Source organism: Myotis davidii, unplaced genomic scaffold, assembly GCF_000327345.1.
Source record: "Myotis davidii unplaced genomic scaffold, ASM32734v1 scaffold11, whole genome shotgun sequence".
NCBI lineage: Eukaryota > Metazoa > Chordata > Mammalia > Chiroptera > Vespertilionidae > Myotis > Myotis davidii.
Window position 1 is genome coordinate 815406 of NW_006285791.1, and position 8699 is coordinate 824104.

An 8699-nucleotide genomic window follows, 5' to 3' on the forward strand; every position below is an offset into this window, starting at 1 on the left:
ATACAGTGCCAATGCTGTTTTAGCTCCAGCCATGGAATATTTATTTTTTCTTTGAACAAAACCATTTTGTAAAAGTCTGCTCATTAATTCCAAAAGAAGAATGAAAATGAATAGATAAAGCATTCAAATCCTCCCTTCATGTGCACTACCTAAAACATCTAACTTCAAAGTAGATGATGCTTTATAATTCCTACAATGGTGTTTGAGGATGCAGGCCTTGAGTGATTTTTTTCAGTTGACTCTAGGACATTTCAGTATCAAAGTTGTCAGTTTGCACTAAAATAGGTCTCTTCTTTCATCTTGGGTAAACACTTATTTATATATTCCCTTGGCAATTTTAGCTTATTTCTTTTATTATTTTTTATTATCTTTAACTTTTAGAGACTACTATTTAATGAAAGAGATCCATACATGATGTAACTTTGAATAATTTCACAGCAAAGGTAGGGATTTGATCCCACCCAGAGTCACTGGGATCACCCTAAACATTGATTTGATGACTGACTTGGGCTGGCCCAGCTGTAAGATTTTCCGTGACTTATTCCTTGTATTGCTGATATGAAAAGATGACTTGAAAATCAGAAAGTCGTCAGTCTCTCCTGTGCCTGCAATCTTCCTCAGAGCATTGTGTTAAGGACATAGATTCTGGAATGTGATGCATCTAGGTTCAGATGCCAGTTCTGTGAGGTACCTAACCTTTCAGAGTTTCATCAGTAAAACAATGATAATAGATAGTTCATGAGCTTGTTGTGTGAATTAAGTGGGATTATGCATGTTATACAGCCCAATACCTTGCAATGATTATCAGCTGTTATTAATATTACCTCACAGATTAAAATAAATGTCAGATACCAATGGTAGTAGATATTTATCTTTGGGGAACCAAGGAAAAATATCACAAAGATCTGGTCCACAGACGAAATGAGTAAGAAGAGAAAACCAGCCAAGACAGGAGAAGGTAATAGATGCATAGAAAAGGGAAAACATCATGAAAAGAAAAACGTGGACAAGCAATTTTTAAAAAGCAAGAGACTTCTTAAAATCTGGTTAGTTTACTGACTTTAAATTTGCTTGCAGTATAGTGCATAAAACCTAAATGTTGAGTTCAATAAATTTTTCTATGTATATATCTATATATATGAAAGCCAAGTGACTCGAACAACCAGAATGACCAGAACGACTGGAACGACCAGTTGCTATGATGCTCACTGTGGCAGGCCAACTGGCCTGATGGGGGTGGGGCTGGCCAGCCAAACTCCCAGGCCCCTCCCCACAGCCAGCCAGCCCCCATCAGCCCCAATTGGGGCAGGCTGGCCAGACCCCACCCATGTACGAATTTCTATAACTACAAATCAAAATATAAGACATTTACAGCCTCCCAGAAGGCTCTCTCAAGGTTCATTTTAGTAAAAAACCATCCTTCAAAAGTAATTTACTATTTTAACCCCTATCTTGAACTTTATACAAATGAAATAATAACACATTCACTCCTTTGTGTCTGACTTCTTTCATTTAACAGTGTCTATGAGAATTATCCATATTGGTATATGGCTTTTTTTCATTGCTGTAAAGTATTTCATTACATGAATATCTCACAATTTATTTATCTCTCTATTGATGGACTTTTAGACTATTTCCTTTTCATGGTGATTGTGAAAAAAATGCTATAATTTGTTATAAACTATTGAAAACAGGTATTTTAATAGACATAAACACTCAATTGTTCTTTGGTACATAGCCAGGAGTGGAATTACCGAGTTAAAGGGCCTATGTATGTTCAGTTTTTATAAGATACTGCAAAACAACTTCATAAGTAGTTAAAACAATTTATATCCTACCTAGTAATATCAGAGCTTCAGTTGTGCCATACCCTAGCCAACACTAAATACTGGCCATTGTTTGAGTTTTCACCAATATGATAGGAGTTTAATATATGTGAAAATATATATATATATAGCTAATATGCTAAGTGTCCCTCCAACCGTCTGACCAGTTGCTATGACATGCACTGGTCAGCAGGAGGCAGACACTCAATGCAGGAGCTGCCACAATGCACACTGGCCAGCACCATGGATCTGGCGCCAACAAACCAACACTCTGTTTCCTCCATGTGGGGCGCAGGCCCTGCCACCACCCTGGAGCGACACCTCACCAAATCGCAGCCAACGCTGCCAAGACCCCATGGTGCAAAATGTGGCCCACGGCCCAGCCTAGCCTGGAAATGGTGGCTGTGGGTGCCGGGTAATGATGTCATATAGCAGCGCCTGGCTTCCTCTCCCTAGTGACTAGCCTCCTTGGAGTTTCTTCAGCCCAGGAACAGGACTTGCTTTATAGCCACGTGCGAATGTTTTAGACTTTAACCAAATGTTTGTGAAGCGTTTTCATGTGCCTCATCTCATTTGATCCTCACAGAAGTCCTGGAGAAGGTAGATAGGAGACTCCGTAGAATCCTATTTTCTTTTCATTAGCCAGAAAATGGAGATTTAGAAAGCTTACAAACTTGACCTGACTGAAAAGAAGAAATGGTGGACCTTGAAAATGACTTCAGGTTTTCTCACTGCACAGTATATAGTCAAACACTGCTGCAGTTAAGTATTTATTTTACCCTTTGTTCTCCCTGTGTGTGTGATCTACAATATTAATCTGCTTTGTGTTGATGTTTACTGCTGTGTTGCTCACAACTGCCTGAAAAAGAGGTTGAGGTACTTCACTGGGCTGGAAAAAGTTTAGCTACATCAGAAAGCAGGTGTAATTAAGAAGATTTATTCTACATATATAAAAGGCTAGGTTGACTTGCACATGTGCAATACATTTAAAGCTCTTGCTGGTGCCAATCGCACACTTGTGTTTTGATCTGTCATTGTCAATTGAGAATTTAGTTGTTTTTGTGGACATTCTGAAGCTGAAAGAAAGCAGCAGCATCAGCAGAATATGTCTGAAGACCAACTATTGGTACAACTGTCCCTATCTGACACTGCCTCCCATTTAAATTAATTCAAAGACAGTTTCCCATGATGCCAGCATTTGTGGTGACTATTAATAAATCACAAGGACAAACTCTAGACAGAGTAGGAATATTCCTACCTGAACCCATTTTCGGACATGGTCAGTTATATGTTGCTTTCTCTCAAGTTCGAAGAGTGTGTGACGTTAAAGTTAAAGTTGTAAATACTTCATCACAAGGGAAATCTAAATTTCCTTTCAATGTGCATGAATCCATGCACTGGGCAACTAGTATTATATAAATGGATGTGATTATTATTATAAACTCAAATTAATATAAATTTGAATGTATATGATGATTAATGAAGTCTTTTCTACCCATCTAAGGCTCACTCCTGTTTTTGAAGTTTAAGTTTCCAAGTCCATATGCTACTTCCACAAAGTAACTTTCTCCTCTTCCTCCAGCCCACATGGAACACTGTATCATCTGCCCTCCCACTTCAGTTGTTTCCTGAACCAAATATATTTTGGACTAATCACATACAGCTTTATATTTTTAGTTATAACTTTATGGGATGACTTTTGGTAGGAATTTTACTTTCAAACTGTTTCACACTTCACAATTCTTACCATATTGCTTGTATGTAGAAGATGTTGAATAAATAAACAAATACAGATCATTTGGCTATAGTGCTTTTAAAATAAAAATTGTACCACCATATTAGAAACCACATGAAAGATACTCTAAAACCTGAAAATGTATGTATTAAATATTTTTATCTTAACAAAGTAAAAATTTTGCAATTATTTTTGTTAATTCATCATGGCTTTAGCTATAAAAACCTTATAATAGAATGGCTTAAGAGCTGACTTTGAAAGAGAAATCGGTGAGAAAAAATCCTGCTCTTAAAAATGAGATGCTTAGTCATGTAGGTCAATAAATAAAATATTTCACTAGGCATTTTTTTCAAGTAGTTGGGGAATTGAAAACACAAATATGTAAACCAAATTGAGGAAATTATGGTTCAAGTCCGTTAGCAAAAAGGGTAATACACAGTATTATTATAAAATTTCTTAGTTGAGTGTTTAATCTACAAGGTCACACATATGCTACTGAGTTTGCAGAAATCTTGTTTTATTTTTATTGCAATTGTCTCTTTCTTTGACTGCTCAAGAATATATGATTATTCTTGCTTGCTGATTATGAAAACAACTTTCTTACAATTTGAAAATGCAATTTGATAGTGGAATTGAATCACATCAGTTTTTGTAGTCACTATTCAGGTTGACTCAGGCCTAATATGGCTATAGACTTGAATTGACATACATTTTTAGCTAGCGTGTGTATACACAACTTTATAGTACCGGGTTAAATGTTAAAGATGGAAGATGACCAATTAAATGTATTTATTGAACACCTATTGTATATAGGTGTTTTTTGCCCTTGCACCCTATGTAATTTAAGAAATAACAATTTGGCCGAAAGAAGTAGAAAAATCAACTGAAATACAAACCTAGAAGAATGAGATAAGTAGTATAATAGAGATAAAAATCAATGCAAGGAAGGTTGAAGGAAGAGAGACAGCATCTAAGTGAAGGAGAGTGGGGAGTTCTAAGTGTCCTGGGGAGGGAGGCAGCTTTCTCCACAGAAAGTAAGGAATCCATTCTACAGCATGCCAGCAAAAGCTACACCCAGCTTTAAAGTCCAAAAGCACAGAAGTTCCAGCAGCAGGGATGATGGATCGCAATTTTGTTCTGACAATCCAATTTCTGGGCTGTGATTTTGGGGTATTATTCCTGGCTGAGTCGCTTTCAAGCCTGTTTCTTTGGCTTTCTTAAAAATTCTGTGAGATACTACATGTCCTTGAATAAATTCCTTTTATCTAAAGTAGCCCATTGGTTTCCGCCACTTGTAACTAAGAAGCTTCCCCCTGAGAGCGTGAAGTAAGGAAACCCCAGGGTGAGGACAGAGACTCTGTCGGGCCCACCTCCTTAGTTCATGCCTGGTGGAGAGTAGGCACTCAATATCTATTTATTAAATTATTGAATAGGTGAAAAGACAGCAAGTCCAGAAGGCAAGCTGAGTCTATAAGGAAGATCAGAGGTGCAAGCCAAAGATGGAATGTGATTTAGGAACTGGTCAGGGACAGTAATCCTGAGTGAATACCAAGAAAAAGAGATTGCTAGATAGGGGTGCTTTAAGCAATACATGATGCTTGGCAGGCCTCCCTTAAGCACCTGAGGTTGGACAGTTTCCTACAAAATTGCATTATGCCAGCAGAGGCAAAATTCAATGTAATGAAAATGCTTGCACTGGCCATAAAACAACAACAACAATAACAACAACAAAAAGTACACTGATTGAGGAGAGAAATGGTGAGCAGATTGCCACAGAAGGCACCTATGGAGAACGGGTCTCAGAGATGAGTAGAATGTTCCCTAATGCTTAGACACAGATCACCTTTGAACATTTTAAAAGCTCCACATTTCATTCCTGGTAGTGATATAACAGAACTGTCTTAGTTTGGGTACTCCCAAGGAGATGCTGAGAAAAGAATTCAAATAGAAGTAGTTTATTAAGGGGTTGATGCCTGGACACATCACAAGAGGAATGGGTTAGACACTGAATAAATTCCTTGGACTAGGAGCTGCAGGGACACAGGAAAGAATGCGCCCACAAGATTAGAACTTCAAGACTTGCTCATTAATTCTTTAATTGTGAGAATCAGTTCATCACTTGACAGGCTGAGAGCATGTGGATGGCAGACACTTTTAGGAGGGAAGGCACTGCCCACATTGATCAGATCTAGAAATGGGGCAGCATGGGGCATCAGGAGAGGCCCAGGAAAGGAACGCCTTGGTGAAAGGTGGCACAGGCCGTGAGGCTGCTGGGACTCTGCTTATAACATTTGCTGTTTTGCTTGGCCTCACCTCAGTACACATGAGCTTACAGAGCGTTTGGAAAAGACTCAGGTAAGCTGTTAGTCCTCTCTCAAAAAAATTAAATTACATTGAAAAGCAAACATCAAGCCACAACAATAAAATAAAACTTGCCATTTCATGAGAGGCTCAGGTATTTTTTTGGCTCTGTCTGGGTGACCGAGACAGAGGGGACTCATGTAGCATCATTCATTCCATGGAGGAAGTTCTGTACTTTGATCTTCAAATTGAATTCATGCAGACACTGAAGGCAAAGGCTGATGCTAAAATCTTTCTCACTCATGGTTCACTTTCCAATGCTCTCATTCGGATTCACAAGTAATCACGCTGGAAAAAACTGCACTTGGATGCCACAGGGAAGAGCCTATTTAGGTCCACACTAATGTTTTAGAATAAACAGGCCTGCAACATCACTGAAATATACAAAGAGCGTGCATTAACCACCCCCACCCAAGAGCCACTATGTATGGCCTAGATTAATACATATAATACTAGCAAGAGAGAAAAACACTCACATTTCCAAACTGAGCAAAACTGAAACAGACTCATAGATACAGAGAACAGAGAGATGGTTGCCAGAGGGGAGCCTGGGGAGGCCTGGGTGAGAAAGGTGAAAGGATTGAGAAGTGCGGATTGGTCGTTACAAAATAGTCACAGACATGAAGTACAGCATAGGGAATACAGCCAATAATATTGTAATAACTGTGTATGGTGCCAGGTGGGAACTGGAAATATCAGGGGGACCACTTTTTAAAGTATATAATTGTCTAACCACTATGCTATACACCTGAAACTAACACAAAATAATATTCAATGTAAATTGTAATTGAAAAATAAAAACAGAAAACAAAAGGAATGGGGAAGTGAAGCAGTAAAAGATGCCATATCAAGTTAGATACTGTGTGGGAAACTGAGAAGCTTAATCTCACAAGGGAATTAGAACACACATGTCAGTGTTATTCTACTTGAAGGGTGATTGAGTTGGAACATTTATACACTGACACCCGTTGGTCATTGTTTGAAGGTTGTTAGTCAGGACACAAAGCAAGTTCTGGTGGCCAGAGAGAGCTCTAGGCAATGAAACGCAGAGTCTTGTACATGACCTAAGTGTATATGGAATGCCAAGCAATGATCTTGCAGCAACCTTGAGAGTTAAATACTGTTATATTAATTTTTCAGATGATGAAAACTGTGGCTCAAAAAATGGCCCACTGGAGCTGAATTTTCTCTAATTCTAAAGGCTTTATGGAAATAAAGTGGTACATCTTGACATAATGGAGACAGAAAAAGAGAAAGGGATAAAAAACTGCCATCAGTGTGTCGTAAGTGCAGAACAGTGCCATAAATGCAGAAAGAACAAAAAAGCACTTTAGTGCACTAAGAACATATTTTGTCTCTCTCTAAGAACTTCTGACACTTAGAGCCAAGGATTGCGTATGGAAAATTTCTTCTCTGGCTTCCAGTGGTCTGAACCATTCACATATCTCTTCAAATGCAACCTTTCTATTTCCAAAATGAGAAATTAAAAAAAAAAGTACAAAGTTCAGTGGTGAGACATTACTTATTGGGGATAATGGAAGTTTAACTCATATTAGGAGATTTACTGGGTTGAATAGCATCCCTCAAAATTCCATGTACACTCACAACCTCAGAATATGACCTTATTTGAATACAGGAATTTTATAGATGTAGTTAGCTAGGATAAGGTCATACTGAGTTACGACGGACCCTAAATCCAATGACTGCTTTCCTTATATGAAGTCCATGTGAAGACACCTGGGTAAGAAGACCAGGTGAGTATGGAGCAGAGACTGGAGTGATACAGCTACAAACCAAGGAAGTCCAGGTATGGCCAGGGAACACCAGAGCTAGAAAGAAGCAGTTTAAGATCCTCCCTGAGGCCTCAGAGGGAGCTTGGGTCTGCCAATTCCTTACTTTCAGACATGTTGCCTCCAGAATCCTCTGGGAGAGAATACATTTCTGCTATTTTAAGTCACTTAGTCACAACAATTGGTTTTCCCCCTAAGAAACCAATATAGGGATGTTAGGGGATTAATTATGTCTCCCTAAATTCTAACCTTCAGCGCCTCAGAATGTGACTGCATTTGGAGATAGGGCCTTTAAAGATATAATTAAAATGAGGTCATATAGATGGGCTCTACTCCAATAGGACTGGTATCCTCATAAAATGAGATTAGGACACAGGTAACACAGATGGAAGGACAACCATGTGAGGACACAGGGAGTAGTCAGCCACTGGCAAAGAGGAAACTCAGAAGTTACCAAACCTACCAACACTTTACTATTGAACTTCAACCCTCCAGACCTGTGAGTAAATAAATTTCTGTACCTTAAGCCATCCAGTCTGTGATATTGTGTTATGGTGGCCCTAGGAAACTATTATGAGGGTTGTGGAGTTGGGTAAAGATGAAAAATGAACTTGAATTTTTACCCTTACTGTACCCCTATTCATCCACTTTAGGGGCAGAAGACAATTCTGTGTGTAGCTGTGGGATCCTCTGAAGGAAGAAGGCAGAGACTGAGAGATGAAGAGATTCTGGTAGGTGGCAAGTATTCATTGAACAGTTACGTTGGCCAGAGATGGGGGCAACTTGGGGGCTGGAGGGTCTTTTGTATTCCCTCAGAGTGTTTACATAGCCATCTTTCTTATTTTCTTTTCCTGGGAGTGCTATTTATATAGGACACAACCCTGATTTTAAAGAGTACCAGGAATGTAATCAGTGGGAAGAAATACTAGTAAGAAGCTGGCATTTTCAGCAGACATACTAGTAGACTTGAGAATCCTTGTGTTTAAG